Here is an 18366-nt window from a genome sequence, read left to right on the forward strand (position 1 = left end):
AGAAGTCACTCAAAATGTGCCCTCATTTTCTTTCTTCAGCATTAATCATAATTTCTATGGCAAAATGAACCCCCTCATTGTGTTCCTTTTTAAATTAAATGTTTTAAGTGTTACCAGTTTATTCCAATCAAGATGGCTTCAGGTGTGCCATACTTTTGTCATAATGAAGACAGTAAGTGCTCTAGTTGTTTTTAAGAACATTCTTGGACATTCTGTCATTGGGCTATACTTGGGCTACATCTGGGTGATATTTGGGCTACATTTGGGCTCTTTTGTCTCTGGTGGCCATCTTGGGAGACTTATTTGTTATGAAGTTTCCTAATTTCCTCATTTACTGCAGTCTCCTCAGTAGGAAATACTTTCAGTTTTTTACTTTGATTCCATCAAGAAACAATTCAAAAGTGTCACACATTTGCCATAAAATCAGAATGTTAGCACTCTTTTTGCTCATTAGATCACTGTAGTAAAGCTACTGCTCACCAGGGAAAACTGCTGCTGGTATTGAAAGTGCATGTTTCAGTCTGCATGCCAGGATTTGAGAAGTCACTCAAAATGTGCCCTAATTTTTCTTTATGCAGCACTAATCATACTTTTTATGGAAAAATGAACCACCTCATTTTGTTCCTTTTTAAATTAAATGTTTTAAGAGTTACCACTTTAATCCAAGCAAGATGGCTTCAGGTGTGCCATACATTTATCATAAGTAGGACGGTTAGCGCTCTAGTAGTTCTTTGGAACACTCTGGAAAGCTGCAGTAGAACACAAAGGAATCAACTGACAGTCTCTGCCCTTGTTGGATGTACATGTTTTACTGAGAATGTCAGACTTCATTCTCACATGACTGAGAAAGATAATGTGAATTTACAGAAAATAAGCTCTCAGTTTAGCTTATAGATCACCTTCCAAACCTCTGTGGTAAAAGCATGAGAAAATATTTTTCTCTCAATCATGATATCCCAGCAGAAGGCTTTTTCACATGGTGAAATCACCTTAGAACATACCACAATTCCTAAAATGAGTATGGTACCATCAACAAATGATTTATAATGTAACTAAAGTCTTAAAATCTTCTATTAACTGCAATGCTTTTTAATGAGGTGCTATCATGTATATTGGTCCCAAGATGGCTGCCAACACTTCTTGGATGAAGTGCTGACAGCCAATCAGATCTCAGGATGAGATGTGTGGTTAGGCTCCGCCCACATATATGTATTGATTTAAATGCTATTTTCTCAGGAACTACTGAACAGATTTACACCAGACCTACAAAAGGCACTTCCTTGACCTGAGGACTACCTCTCTGCCAAATTTCAAGTAACTCTGTTCAGCCGTTCGGGCTGTAGCTGTGTCTAAAGGTCCTATGGAAAAATGCATGGGAAAAACGCGTTTTGGGACCCCCCTTTTTTCTCAGCCCCCGCTTGACGAATCCCCCCGAGACTTTCAGGGTAGGAGCGGAGCGTAGCGCCCCACCTATTTTGAAAATTTCGCAAGGATTCATCGACCGGCGCCAAAGTTATTCCAAATAGAATGTTGCGGATTTCCTATGGAAACAGGGTCCTAACTATAACTATCTACTGGCGACCGCCAGTAGATAATATATATATATATATATATATATATATATATATATATATATGTATTATCTGAAAAAACCATAGGTTTCAGGGGTGTTGTAGTTAGCTGGACATTTCCCTCGTACAAAACCCTAGAAATTCCCCAGTTATAGTTAGTTCAGCTAACTATAACTCGCGCCCTCACAATGCACTGCTGATGATGTCACATATTACATCACTCATGACATGGTCAGTGACATCACTCGTGACATCACTGATGACATCTCAAATGACATCACTGATGACATCACTGATGACGTCATCCAGTGACTGTGTGTTTCTGTAAAGTTTAAATATATTTTATATATTTATAGTGAAAGGCCGGTGGAAGAATGAGTGGGTGTACAAGTGTGTGAATGGATGATTTTCTAGGTGCGTAACTGACTCTATAAGTGAGTCATTAAATGTATCTTATTGCGGACTAGTGACTTAACTGTGTGATTGTCTGTATGTGTCTGTGTGTAGGTGTATAAGTGGCTGCATGGCTTTGTGAATAGCCATATGAGTGTCTATATGGGTTATTGATTGGTTTTGGAAAGGGTCAATTGAATCGGCTAATGAATTCGTAAAGCTGATCAATATTAACAACTTGAATCTTGAGTTCACTGCCCATATTAGTGCTGAGCATGTTGAATTCCTTGATGTTGAACTCTATATTCAGGACAGCAATATTCAGACTAGAATACACCGTAAAAGTACAGCGGGTAATTCTGTACTCCATGCGCAGAGCTCCCATCCATATCATCTACTTAATAGTATACCATATGGTGAGTTTTTACGCATTAATCGCATTTGTAGTACAGATTCGGATTGCATTAACTGCCAAAAAGACTCATTTCAGAGGTTTTTAGCCTGCGGATATACTAGAGTTGACTTGGAAACAGCACTAGAGAAAGCCAACAGCACTAATCGTGATGAATATCTGAAATCGGTAATCAGGACTACCACTATTAAATCCACAAATGAGAGCGAGTGTAGCGAACCTGGCTGCGTTCGATTCATCACTACTTTCAGTAATCAGGACAAGGAGTTGAGAAAACTGATTTATAAAAACTGGTCCATAGTGAAAACCGACCTGACTATGTCCCAATTAGTACCTGATCTACCGCAAATCACGTTCAGGAGAGCACCCTCTATGAGGGATGCCCTAGTTAGGACTAGCCCAGAGACTACCATCACGAGCACTTGGCTATCTAATCGTAAATGTTTTTTCAAATGTAGCTCATGCCGAGCGTGTAAGTTTGGCACTAACACTCACGAGTTTATGGGCGCTTTTGATTTAACCCCTACTGCTCTTAAAGGTTTTTTCACGTGCAAAACTGACCATGCAGTTTATGTTCTTGAATGTTCGTGTAATTTAAAGTATGTTGGGAGCACGAAATTACAGGCATCAGTCAGAATTTTACAACATTTAAGGGCCATTGTTAATTCTGATTCAAGCTACCCTGTTGCCCGACATTTTAAATTAGTCCACAAGAACAACCTGAATGATTTAAAATATTTTGTGATCGATGCAGTTTCTAAACAGATCAGAGGAGGCAATAGAGAGAAGCGCCTTAGGCAATTGGAAACCCAATATATTCTTTTATTAGACACTAAGATGCCTAACGGCCTTAACACAGGGGAAGATATGCATACTTTTCTTTGAAAATTAATCCAGGATATTACACTCCCTGTGTGCACTAATTAATCTACTGTAAATATTCTATTGCAAACTCTACTATACTGAAATAATCACATCAGCTTTTAGATGATTATATTCTACTCAGTCTACATTTATAACTGCTTTATGAAGATTACTCCTGTTAACACGTTTACCCTTGGGGTACCTTTTGGGGTACAGTCTAATTTCTCGCCTTGGGCCTGTTAATGTGTTGAATTGATATGTATAAGGAATGAAAGGCAACTTCGTAGGTTTTTTAGTCTTGCAGCCCCTGTGTACTTGTGGATTTTACTTACTGTGTTAATTTGACCCGTCTAGTCTAGTTCCATTCTCTGTTTCTTAATAACTTTTTTGTGCTGCTACACTACTCTGATAATTGCACATGTGTTGCCTATTTTGCACTAATGCACTTGCACTTTATTTCCAGTACTGTTGTGTCTAGGAGAAAACGTCTGTAGCAGGGCCATTTGACCATTCTAGGATTTATCCTTCATATCGGTCCGTTACTCGTATTGTTTATTTTGTGTATTTGCACATAAAACGATCTGTGCCATACATGTTTTTACTAGCACTAAGGCACTAGCACTTTATCTAGGACGCAGTATTGTAACAATGCATTATCCATTACAGTGTATTTGCATTTTATAATTCTAAACTGGGTTAATTAGTTGTGTGCAATTATATACATCAACATTTATATATGCAGGGATGTTCATGTGTGGATTTATGTCATTTTGTAGTTCGCTGCCAATTTTGTATGAATGAACTATCTATTAATACAGTATATATCTAGAGGGGACTTATCTAATAATGGTCTACATCAATTTTATATTATGTACAGTATAGGGCTGTATAGGTTTAGATTGAAGAGGTTCATCCGCATGTAGCGATTTTTTTGCTACAGAATATTTATAATTGTGAAACTCTGATTCCTTCTGGTTATCTCATATAAGGCAAATTTTAAGGATATGCGAGCACATTGTTTTACTTCAGGTTACATTTTAACTGTGTAACCACTATGGTTTAATTTGGATTGATGTGGCTATCCAACATGTTTCAGAATTTTGCACAGTTTGAGTATTTCTTCTATCTTTTTTAGTTTACCCTTGATGTAATGTGGAAGTTTGCTGTTCTGTATGCCGCAATCCTACTGGCTCATATATGAGGGAGGAGACAACATTTTACTATAATTGATGTGTATGGTTCTTCAGGTGTCATGTGATCAAGGCCGTGGCAACACGGCCGAAACGCGTCATGCCTACTGACTCTAACGAATAAACCTGTTCGTAATACACTCTTCAGCGTGTGGTGGTCTGTACCTGTTCCAGCTATCTACTGGAGTCTGGGAACTCCTCTTGTGATATATATATATATATATATATATATATATATATATATATATATATAGATACCAATCCCGATACGTAAATAGGGGCTGTCAAAAAGGGCGGTCCTCGCACAGGGTATCGGTACCCTGAAATATAAAACTCCACAGTTCTTCAAGTTTTCAAAAGAACGCAAGGACACCTTGGAATGCAGTGAATAATACCGACTGCACCAGCAACGCGTTTCAGCTTTCGCCTTGCTCACGCTGTGGCTAACGCAGAAACAGCATCTTTTTTTATTTTCATAACGTGTAATAAACAAAGTAAAAGGACACACTCTTTTAAAGCTCTTACTTGTACATTTCAATGGTGGCCATCTTGTAACATTAAAGATTCAATGAAAAACAATAATAATTAGATTGTTCCTAATCATGGAGGCATCCTTACTTAAATGATAATAATAAAGTAAGGTAGAGAGAACCAAGAAAATAAAGCCCCAGTGGGCTAAAATTATCCACAACCGACTAACGTCTTGAAAATAATTGAGTTGTCCCCAGGATTTGCAAATCACAAAATATCAAAGCATTATTATTACTGCAAACACCCAAGTTATGAGTACAAATGATTGCATGAGTGAAATACCAGCAAAATTCCATTGAAATCACGCCCAAGTGGGCAAAATTGTACTTGGCAACCCAATTAGAACGTTGTGTTCCCTTGTACTTGCTTCAACATGATTAGCCTGATCTGAAATACCTCATCTGAAAATGTACAAAAGAGAGAAATAATTTATATAATAACAAAACATGAGTTGTATAAAAATATTAAAAAGCAGAAAAATGCAGCTTTCATCAAAGTCCCATTATTCAAATCATACTATATACATCACAATGCTATCAGTTACAGAGGAGAAACTTGATGTTCAGAACTTAATTATTGCCGTAAATGTACCACCAGTTCCTCACTTGAGTTCAGTCCCAAAGGAGACATAGTCTCTAAGTCAATGATATATCTTGACTCCAATTGGCGTAATGTTAACTGTCTGTTGCCTCCCCTTACACCAATGGGAACTGCATCAATTACTGCCATTTTCAATAGTTCCTCCCTTTGAGAATGATATTCAAAGAAGTGCCTGGCTACCGGATACTGTCTGTTGTTGTGTCTAATAGCTCTGACATGTTCCAACACTCGTTTCTTGGCACAATGAATAGTGCTCCCAATATAGATCTTATTACAGGGACAGATAAGTGCATAAATGCAATATGTAGTATTACAGGTCAGATATTTCTTGATTTTAAATTCTCTGTCACTCTTGATGAGAGCAAGTGTCTAACAATCAGAACTATTTTTACATGCTTTGCATTTTTTACAGCACCAAAAGCCAGGACACTTAGTACATAATTTTACATCCTTACTGGTAACATAATTAGAACATATTTCATCCCGAAGTGATTTACTTTTCTGGAATGTAATTTGGGGGCAACTACTTAAATGTTTCAGAAGATTATTGTCAGTTAATAACACGTGCCAGTTCTTTTTTAATATTTGGCGGACATTCTGGGCTTGACCTGAATAGGTGGTGATAAATCTTATTGTTTCAGAAGTTGGTTCAGATTTGTTTGGATGTAGTAGCTCAGTCCGTGTAACCAATTCTACCCGTTTGCATGCCTCTGAGATGGTTTGGGTATTGTAGCCTCTCTCTTTGAAGCGGCAGATCATAGTAGCCTTTTCTTCTTCAAACAAGCTGAGTGAGCTACAATTACGTTTTGCCCGTAATAATTCACCATACGGGATGCTATATATTAGCTTCCGTGGATGGGCGCTTGCAGCATTAAGAATACTATTTCCTGCAGTTGTTTTGCGGAACAGTTTGGTTTCAATGGAATTGTTAACGATCTCAACTTTTACATCCAAAAATTCGATCTCTGTTGTACTTATGTTTTCTGTTAAGACAATGTTGAACTGGTTGTCATTCAGCTTATCAATAAATTTTTTAGCTGACTCAATATTGCCCCTCCATATGATGAAAATATCATCAATATATCTAAGCCACAGGGCACAGCATTCAAAATTAGGGATAGATGACACAACCTGCTCCTCCCACCAGCCCATCACCAGATTGGCATAACTGGGGGCGAAGCAGGTTCCCATAGCTGTGCCCTGGGCCTGGCGGTAAACCACATCATCAAACATAAAAAAGTTGTTGTTTAGACAGAACTTAATCATGGCCACAATCATTTCTGAGTGGGACCATAGGGAGATGGAACGGGTCTTAAGATAGTGCCTGATTGCTTGGAGACCAAAGTCATGATTAATGCAAGTATATAGATTGCATACATCCAGGGTCACCAAGATGAAGTCAGGTTCCCAATGAATGCCATCTATAATGGTTAGGAAATGTGTAGTATCCCTAAGATAGGCTGGTAAACTGACCACAAAAGGTCTTAAATAGTGGTCAATAAAGCGCGAAGTATTTTCTAATAGGGAACCAATCGAGGAGACAATAGGTCTTCCTGGAGGATTTACTGGATCCTTATGTAGTTTTGGCAGTAAGTAAAGGATGGGAATACGGGGGAATTGGCATCTCAAGTAGTTATACTCTTCCCATTCTAATAAGCCACGTTCCCTCCAATCTACAAGCAGGTTACCATATTCCACATTTGAATTTGATATCGCATTTTTATCTGAAACATTGTAACAGATCTCATTGGTTAACTGTCTGTAACCTTCTTGTAAATATGCATGTTTATCCAATACCACAACATTACCTCCTTTATCAGACTGCCTTATAGTTATGGTCTTATCCTGTTTTAAATCTTCTAATGCCTTGATTCGTTGTTGACTCAAGTTTTTTTGATAATGAGGGAGCTTAATGTATTATTCACTGCATTCCAAGGTGTCCTTGCGTTCTTTTGAAAACTTGAAGAACTGTGGAGTTTTATATATATATATATATATATATATATATATATATATATATATATATATATATATATATATATATATATATATATATATATATATATATTATCTGAAAAAACCATAGGTTTCAGGGGTGTTATAGTTAGCTGGACATTTCCCTCGTACAAAACCCTAGAAATTCCCCTGTTATAGTTAGTTCAGCTAACTATAACTCGCGTCCTCGCAATGCACTGCTGATGATGTCACATATTACATCACTCATGACATGGTCAGTGACATCACTCGTGACATCACTGATGACATCTCAAATGACATCACTGATGACATCACTGATGACGTCATCCAGTGACTGTGTGTTTCTGTAAAGTTTAAATATATTTTATATATTTATAGTGAAAGGCCGGTGGAAGAATGAGTGGGTGTACAAGTGTGTGAATGGATGATTTTCTAGGTGCGTAACTGACTCTATAAGTGAGTCATTAAATGTATCGTATTGCGGACTAGTGACTAAACTGTGTGAATGTCTGTATGTGTCTGTGTGTAGGAGTATAAGTGGCTGCATGGCTTTGTGAATAGCCATATGAGTGTCTATATGGGTTATTGATTGGTTGTCTGAGTATCTGTATGGGTTCCTGAGTGTTTGTGTGGGTAGGGTGTGTGTGACTCTATGCATAGATGTGTGAGTGGGTGGTTCTATGGGTGCATGGTTTTAAGAGTGCATCTGTGATCAACTGTATTGTTGGGTGAGTGTATGTATGGGTGTGTTAGGGATTAAATGTATATCTCAGTGGTACATGTGTGACTAACTACATATGTGAAAGGCAGTATATATGCGTGTAAGAGTATATAAGTGGGTATATGTGAGAGTGTGTAATTGTGAGTGTGGCTGTATGGATGAGTGTGTGCTTGTATCTATGATTGTATAAGAGCGTAAGAATGTGGTACTATTTTTATAAGTAAGTGAACTTGAGTGTGTTTAACTGTATAGGTGAGTAAATTGGACTGTGTTTAATTACTTGCACGACTGACTAGGTGTGTCAGTACCTCAATGGATGATTGGCGGTCTGTTAGTGTCTATATAGTTGTATAAATGCATATGATAGTCTTGTACGGAGAGACTGTAAGTATGAGTGACTGTACAGGTGAGTGAGTGGAGGTGTATGCAGACCTAAGAGTTAACGAGTGGGTATGTAGCTATTGGTATTGGAGTATCTATGGTTTTGAGAATGGACGTCTGAAATTTTGAGTTGGTGTATCAAAGGTTAAATTAGGGTGTGAGAAGATGCAGTAATTTATCACATGGATGATGTCATCAGTGATATCATCAGTGATGTAATTTGAGATGTCATCAGTGATGTCATGAGTGATGTCACTGACCATGTCATGAGTGATGTAATATGTGACGTCATCAGCAGTGCATTGCGGGGGCGCGAGTTATAGTTAGCTGAACTAACTATAACAGGGGAATTTCTAGGGTTTTGTATGAGGGAAATGTCCAGCTAACTATAACACCCCTGAAACCTATGGTTTTTTCAGTGAATTTCTTTTAAGTTCAGAAGAATTTTATTAAAGAAGTACAGGTGTCAATACAGCAAGAAAAACAACAAAAGAAGAAAAAATCAAAAATATAGCAGTAACGTGCACAGCGAAGCAAAATATGACTGTAAAAAGGAACATGAGGTTAAGAGAAGACAAATAATTGAGGCTAAATAATATAAAGCAGTATTAGATAAAAATGCAATAAAATACAACATAATAAATGTAAAGGAACATAAAGGTCAATCAAGGAGGTTTGGAAACTTCTTGCTGAGAGGGAAGCAAACAAAATGAAGGGGAGGAGCGCTTAGCACATTTATCAAGGTATAAGGTTACAGGAAGCCATAAATCATGTCGCTTCTTGGCCATATTGAGGGGATAAATTAAGACAGTATCTAACCTGTGATTATGACAAACATTGTACCACCATGCTCTAAAAGACACATTAGCAAAATGTTTCCAATTGAACGTAATTTGCTGAAATGCAACCACTAGTAATAAATCAACTATTTGTACATTGGAATCAGTATCAGTCCAGCAAGGGGAGAGGCTACCTAAAAAGATAGTAACAAAGGAGAAAGGAAGCGCAGTGTGAAATATGGCATTAATTTGGGCCCAAACTTGTTTCCAGAAACTGTGGATGGCATTGCAAGAAAAAAGCATGCGAAAAAGAGTAGCCTTAGGGGTCGAGCATGACCAACAAAGGTCAGGGATCGAGGAAGAGCCTTTATTTAACATGTGAGGTGAAAAGAGAAGTCTGTTATAAATGAAGAAGAGAGTTTGCGTGAGAGAAGCCGCTCTGGAATACTTACGAAGCTTGATCCATAATTTGTCCCATAAAGATATGGGCCAAGAAACACCAAAATCAGATTCCCAATGTTCCTCCACCTTGGATTTTGGCCTAGGTGTAACAGTTACGCAAAATGATAGATTGAGGATGCTGTGGGCTGGGAGCATAGTAAAGAGTGGAGACGGGAATGAGGGCTAGGAAGAACAGGATGAGGAGGGGAATTAGAAAGTTTGTCAAGTGTGGACAAAATTGCAGATTTAAGTAAAGTATACTTGCGAATGAAAGAGTGGGGAAGACCAAATCGTTGGCCAAGAGCCTGGAAAGATAAGAAATCGGAGCCAGAAAAAAGATGGGATACCCATATCAAACCCTTTTGCCTCCAAGATTTCCAATAAAAGGGTTTCTGATTAATGAGAACACTACTATTATACCAAATAGTGGTATTGAGAAAGGCAGCTACAGAGGAAGGGGTGTTGGGGGAGGTGGAAAGAAGAAGCTTGGTGGTGAACTTATGAATGGGAGTGGAAATAGCCTGGGGTTTACGAGAAAAAGAAAGATATTCAGCGAAGGTGAAAGGGGATAAAGCGAGACGTTCAAGGACAAGCCATAAAGGGAAAGAAGCATCAGGATCTCGCAACCAAAGAGAAGCTTGTCGCAGGAGAAAAGCTTTGTGATAAGCGGGAAAATCTGGGAAGTTGACCCCGCCTTGTGATTTAGGAAGACGTAATCTGCATAAAGACATACGTGCTTTTTTCCCGGCCCAAATGAAAGAAGAGAGAACGGAATTAATTTTCTTGAAAAACTTAGTTGGGATAGGTACTGGGATATTGGATATAGTGTAGAGAACTATTGGGGAGAGCATCATTTTAATGGTGTCAAGACGACCCCACCAGGAAAGGTAAAGCGGGTGCCATCTGGAAGTAAGGTCAGACAATTTCTGGGAGCATTTAGTGAGGCACAACGAAATAGTGTCGGGAAGAGAAGGGGCAATATACAAACCAAGATATTTAATATGGGAGGAACTCCATGTAAAATTGGACGCATCAAAATCCGATTTAAAGGTAAATTTAGTGAGGGGTAAAATTTCACATTTGTCATTATTTAGTCTATAACCAGAAATTTGGCAATAATCGTGAACTTCATTAAGAAATGCAGGAATAGAGATGGTAGGGTTGGACATAAAAAGTAAAATATCGTCTGCGTAAGCAGCGAGTTTAATGTGCGTGTGAGAGGTTTGAAAACCATGCAAATCGGGGATTTGGCGAAGCTTTGAAAGAAAGGGTTCTAATGCCAGATTGAAAAGAAAGGGGGAAAGGGGACAACCCTGACGTACTCCTCTACCCAAGGTGAAAAAGGAAGAGACTAGGCCATTGGCACAAACCGCCGCTCTGGGGCGGGAGTATAGAAAAGAAACAAAGGAGATAAAATTAGGACCAAAACCCAAACCATCTAAGGGCGGAGAACAGGAAGGTCCATTCCACTCTATCAAACGCTTTCTCTGCGTCCAAAGCAATTGCCGCTAATGAGTCATGAAACCGTGAGGATTTGGATAGGACGTTGAATAAAAGTCTAGTATTGTCTGTGATAAAACGGCCCTTAACAAATCCAGACTGTTCCGAGCCCAAAAGTTCAGGAAGAAGAGGATCTAATCTTAGAGCGAGAGATTTAGCGTAAAGTTCATAATCAATATTAACCAAAGAGATTGGTCTAGAATTCTTGCAATGCTGGGTGTCTTTTCCGTCTTTAGGTATGATGCAAATATGGGCATCCGAGAAGGTGCCGGAGGAAGCACCATTAATTATAAAGGAATCAATAAGCGAGTGCAATCTGGGTAATAACAATTTAGAAAAGTGTACATAAAATTCAGCTGTGAATCCATCTGGACCCGGGGCTTTATCTTTCTTGAGTGATTGAAGTGCAATGTGTAATTCGGATTCAGAGATGGGTAGTTCAAGAATGGATAAATCGACTGGAAAGTGAGGAGGTGCTTTGATGGTGGAAAAAAAGGCAGCTAGGTCTTGTGCGGAGGGGTGAGTTTCAGAAGAATAGAGCGTGGAGTAAAAACGAGAAAATTCATCTAAAATATCAACGTCAGTATGCTTTAAAACAGAATTAACATCATAAACAGACTGAATGTTCAATCTATGTTGCTTAACTTTTAAATAATTGGCTAAAATCTTACCCCCCTTGTTCTTTCCCCCATAGAATTTTGAGCTGGATTTCAACAAATATAATGAGGCATCATCAGTGGATTGTTTGTTAAATTGCATCTTAGCTTCGATAAGAGCAGTCAAACTTTCCTGCGAATGAGAGGTATAAAAAGAGTGCTCCAGATCTTTAATCTTAAGGAGAAGATCCTTTGTAATTTGACAAGCGCTCTTGCGTTTTCTGGAAACATAATCAATAATGAAGCCTCTGGCCGCAGCCTTATAAGCATCCCAGATAGCATGTTTGGGCAAAGTGGGCGTGTCATTAATGGCAAAAAACTCAGTGGTAAAATCAACAAAGGAAGTGGTAAACTTGGGGTCCAGAAGTAAAGTGTTATTAAAACGCCAACGTTTCGGCCCCGTGGATCTGGGAAGGATATCAATGTTGGCTAAAACTGGAGCATGGTCAGAGAACAAGATGGGGCCAATGTCAGCATAAGTAAGGGACTGTGAAATATGATGGGAGAGAAAAATATAATCAATACGGGACTGTGAATGGTGGGATGGGGAATAGAATGTAAACTCTTTATTGGCAGGGTTACAGAGACGCCAGGCATCAATGAGTTTGTGCTGGGTTATTGCTTGAACAAACAGTTTGTGAGCTTTATTAGGGATAAAGGATGCCTTAGAGTGTCTGTCCAAAAAAGGGTCAATGGGCAAGTTACAGTCTCCCGCCAAAATAAAGTTGTCATCAACGTATTCAGAAATACGAGAGGCCATTGTTCGCCAGAAGGCGGGATCGCCACCAGTAGGTGCATAAATGTTGAGAAGGGAGATGGGGATACCTTTCGAGGAAAGTTTGACGTACAGCCATCTACCCTCAGGATCTGAGTCAGAGATCAAGAGCGAATGAGAGAAGGATTTGCGAATTAACACAACCACACCATTTCTTTTACCATCCCCAGGAGCAGATAAAACATTTCCTACCCATCCCCTTTTAAGTTTGGCAGCTTCAATGTCAGACAAATGAGTTTCTTGCAGGAAGGCAATATCAACATTCAACTTGGCTAAATGAGAAATAATTTTTTTGCCTCTTAATAGGAGAATGGAGACCTTTAACGTTCCAGGAAACAATACGAACTGCCATTAAGAAATTTTAAAGAGATAATGCAGAGAAAAGTTAACACATCGAGCAGAAGCCTCAAAGAAAGTGAAACTGTGAGAGAGAGAAAAAGGAGAGAAAAGACAAGAATAGAGGAGGGATGAAGCGTATAAGAGGGAAAAGAAGGAAAGGATATTAAAAGACATCAAGAAAATATAAAACTTCGAAGGTGAAGTGAAATGCCATGCATGAATTAGAAGAGATCCAGAAAATTCAGTAAAAAAGGTCAAGTGATATAAACAAAAGGGAAATTGCGAGAAAGTCAATGAGTTGATAAAAGAAGAGAGAATAAAGTCAACAGAAAGCCAACAAGAAATAAAGGTAGGGAAGAGGAAAAGTAGGAAGGAAGAGAGCGAGCGAATAAAAGGTACTGGCACCAAAAAACCTGAAGATATGAAGAAAAGAATCAAAATAAGAAAGAGGAAAACAAGAACAGACATATCAAAAAAGAACGAGGAATACTCACAAGGGGTAAAACAGGAGAAACAGTCAAGGAACGGGAACAAACAAGGGTGTACGAGGATGTGGAGAGAGGAAGGTAGGGCCAACTGGAGAAGGCAGGACATTCGGGGTCGGGGAAACGTCCAACCAGAGAGACGGGACGGAACGCATATCAATGATCTGTGAAAAAAGACAGACAACAAGGTTAGAGATCGGTAAATGACAAGGGCATAAAACATATCAAGAGTATAACAAAACAGGGAATTATATCAGCAGTGAGAACTACTACAATGGAAAGCAAGCATTCATCAAAAGAACAAGTATGTTCAAGAACAATGCGATTTACAAATAGAAACAACGCATGGAAGAAACTGGGACATCAATATAAGATTTCAGGAGAAAGTCATGTTGGAGAAGAAGAGGAAGGACCAGAGAGCTCCATATCTGCATGGCCGCAAGAGTTCAGGAAACTCCGAAGTAGTGCAGGCTCCTCATAAGTCGTGGTTTTATTATTATAGGTAACTTTGAATAAGCAAGGATGGAAAAGACCATATCTAGCACCAGTTGAACGGAGATCTGGTCTCATGTCTAGGAAGGCTTTACGACGGCTTGCAGTCGCTTTGGCATAGTCCTGTGTAAAGAACAAAGTGGAACCAGACCAGGTAACACGTGGGGAGGCTCTAGCCGCAGAGAGAACTTTCAGTTGATCCGTGTATTCCAAGAAATACATTATTACACCTCTAGGCTTTGCTGGTGTGGAGAGAGAGGTGGGTGCTCGACCAAGCCTGTGGGCGCGCTGGATGTTGAGTAGGGTGTCTTCCGGCATATGCAAAAGCTTGGGAAGAAAGGATTTGAAGAAGGTGATGGGATCACTCCCCTCACAACCCTCCACAAGGCCGTAAAGGCGTAGATTATTGCGTCTATTGAGGTTTTCCAAGTCCTCCACTTGCTTCTGGAGAGAGGAGACCTGCGCATGCATATGAGTGACCTTGGCTGCAGAATCCTGAAGAGAGGAGACGTCCCGCTCCACCGATGACATTCGTTCCTCCATCCGGGTCCAATTATCAGTGAGGACCTGCAACTTAGCATTGGTTTCTTCCATGAAGGGGCGCAGGGCACGTATCTCCTCAAGAAGCAACTCCATCGAGACGGTCGAAGAAGACTTGGGAGGTGAAGGCGGGTCTTTTTTTAAACGTTTGGACGTAACTTTTCCTGAGGACTGCGATAAGGAATCCATGTTTGGCGCCACCTCGCTGATAGGAGGAGGTTGAGAGGCTTCCAATATAGCCAATTCTGTGAAAAGTTTAGAGTTTTTAATGTAGTTACGTTTTTGAAACTTGTTAGAGCCTTCAGCCATAGATGCGTCTACGGAGTGTAGATACACAGAACTTGACCAGATATAGGCACAAAAAAATCATAGGGTTAAATACAGGATCAAAATAGGTGAAATGTGGAAAGTAGGCGATATAAAAATTTGATGGGAGAAAGTGCCAAATCAGAAAAGCCGCAAGTTCAGAAAACTAGGTTTTGTAAATTCAAAATGGCCGCCATATGTGAGGAGAATGAAGAGCCATAACTGTCAAATAGCACTGAAAATGCTCACAAAACGTTGAAAAGTCCTGGCAATCAGCACTCTAAAAGTTCTAGAGGCATGGTAGAGGCAGTACGATATCCAGGAGCGAAATGGGTGAGAGACGCGCTGCACGAGCATTTCAATCAAAATGGCGGTCGCGGCCGATGTAGAGCCGCGACCGGGAGTAAAAGGCTGAAAAAATGCTCATAAAGATTACCGCGTCATCAACAAAGGAGCTCAAAGTCTTCCAGCATCCTTCCGAAAGGAAAGTCTGCCCGTCATTGTCCCTTTCGCGTTCGTGAAGTACCCGTAGTCTCAGGCGCGGACGGAGCCCTCACGCCGATGCCACCATCTCGCCGGGCGCCTAGCCACGCCCCAACCTTTCAGTGAATTTCTAAGGTTTTTTAAATGCCAATTCCTAACTATAACACCCCTGAAACCTTTGGTTTTTTCAGTGAATTTCAAAGGTTTTTTAAATGCCAATTTCTAACTATAACGTGCATGAAACCTATGGTTTTTTCAGTGAAGTTCAAAGGTTTTTTAAATGCTAATTCCTATCTATAACTTATCTCTGAAGATATCATGTTTAATGATTTTCATATGATTTGTATATTTTTCAAATTCAGTGTGTCAATTTCATTAATTACGTTTTTTTTTAAATACTTTTTTATCACCATCTTTTAAACTTATTTTTTCAATTAATTCTTTTAAAAATTAAAAAATATTATTTGAACTTAATGGGTTTTTCAAACATATTTTTTTAACTATATGTTCAAAACTTTATTTTATATATTTTTTTCAATGTTTTTGGATCCGCGTACCCTAAGCGCACCGTTCTCGATCCATACGCGATAGCATTCGCGCATGGTAAGCGTTGGGTACGTGTTTAGTGCGCGATTGCAATGCGACCGGTACGCGACTCCCAGCCTATACGCGACACGTTCGATGTACGTAACGCAACGTTTACGCGCTTCCGCAATGCGTCATCTGCGTCTATGACGTGGTAGGTGCGCGGATCCCGCAAAATATTTAACATTTTAAAAAACATATATATATTTCATGTGAATATTAATTGAAGACAAACTCTAAACTAGTCTTAAAACTAATATATTTTCACATCTAATCCTATAATTTTTTTTAATTCAATTTCGCGGATGCGCGCTGGGTGCGTGCTGCGTACGCGAAGGGTGAACGGATCCCATGTGACCTGCAAAAAAAGAGATTTGATTGGTTATTACACTTCCTCTTCTAACTATTGAAAGACCCCACCCATTTCAATCATTCTTCTTTGACCTTCTTTGGAGCATCATCTCTTTGGAGAGAAGAAGATTTTTTAGACTAAGTTTACACTTAGCTCTAACTTTTTTCAACCAAAAATGGCTTCAGGGCAGCAGGCATCACCTGCATCACCTCATACTTCTGAGGATGAATTTTTGGCGGAGGCACCACCCAAAGAACGTTTTTCTTCAGTGGTGTGGAAATTTTTTACTTTTCCCGAGGGGCAGAATAAGACCAATGCCACCTTGGTCACGTGCAAGATTTGCAAAAGAGTCCTGTCGCGAGGGGATCCTAACAAGAAATACTCGTGCGGCATGGCAAGTATGATGAAGCACATGAGGACCCTTCATCCAAACAATCTTGCACGAGAAGAGTGCCGACGGATGAGAAACACTCCTGCTCCTGCGCCATCCACCTCATCGCAGCCGAGCACCTCAAGAGTGCATCCATCAGCCCAAACCTTGGACATCCATCCTCAATTTCAATTTTTAATGCGACTTTGTGCTATGGTGAGCAGTCGATCGATCTGATCTGCCGCCGGCAAGAAAGTCACATTTGTTAGTTTTTTTTTTTTTGTTTTTTTTCCCTGAAGTTCATTGTTTGGTTTCTCCTGTTTTGTTTTTTGTTTTTTTTTTGCAGAAAAATGAAAAAAAAAAATTGTTCAGAAAACTCAAAAAAAATTAGAAAAGAAGAAAGAAGAAAAAAAAAGTTCTTGTAAGAACTAACTTTCCTGGTTTTAAAAAAAGAGCTAAATTTCTTTGTTAGTGTTAGTTTAGATGAATGTATGTGTAGTACGTAATTGACTGAATGAATGCATTAGTAGCGTATGGTGAATGTATAATTGCAGAACTATGAGGAAGTGCTGCAGCATCACACAGTAACCTCTTTAACTGCAGTGTGCTGTAGTACTTCCGAAGCACAGGGATGCAACATATGTGCATAAATATGTTGCAAATCTATGCTTCTGTCTGCACGGCTACTTAAACTGCAGCCATGTGGTGAAAAAGGCACCCTTGCACCATAGTGCAAGGATATTTGTGTCATGTGCTGTTTGTTTTTCTATAGGAAGACACACCTTCCTGCACAAAAACAATGAGAAAATGCATTTTTCTCCTTTTAATGTAAGCTGAACATTTTAGCATGCATTGAAGATATAAAATGTGGAGAAATTAAAACAATTCTCCTTGTTGTGCTTTCCTACACCAATTTTAGAATGGTGCACATTCACACACATATCGAGATTTATGATTTATGATCAATCTAGACATGTGTCTTGTTCTATGAGTATTAAGTGCAATCATGCACTACAACACTTATAGAACACCCTTTCAACACAAAGTGGTCTGCATGATGAGGTTGTATTTGAGTATAAAAAGTGCACAGAGTGCCTTTTCCTCTCTTTGTAAATATAAAAGAGCATCTTACACAATAACTATGTTACAAAAAGTGACACATTTCCAGTTTTAAAATTCCTTGCGAATGATAAAAGGTAAGCACAGAGTTCTGTCTGCAAAGATATTCAAAGAAGAATGATTGAAATAATTGCGGTCCTTCAATAGCTAAAATAGGAAATATTATGAACCCCTCAAATCTCTTTTTTAGCAGGTCACATGATATCTGATTATGGTCAGATTTCAAAACTACAAAGGTATAAACAGAGTGTTTTTAGAAACATGTTTCAACTTTGTAGCTTCTTGCAGACCTCCTCATTCTGCATATTGAGACTTAGTTAAACTTACCTTCACAGTAATAGGAATAAAAAATGGTACACATTTTTTTCACATTTTCATTCCAATCTAAATTCATAAAAATTGCTTATTTTAAAATTTGGAAATGTGAAAGAAAAGGAAAAAAAAATTATACAATGTAATAATACATTTTTTACAACACAGCATAATTTCCACAAAGTAATTTTT

Source organism: Triturus cristatus, chromosome 3_1, assembly GCF_964204655.1.
Source record: "Triturus cristatus chromosome 3_1, aTriCri1.1, whole genome shotgun sequence".
In the NCBI taxonomy this organism is placed as follows: Eukaryota; Metazoa; Chordata; class Amphibia; order Caudata; family Salamandridae; genus Triturus; species Triturus cristatus.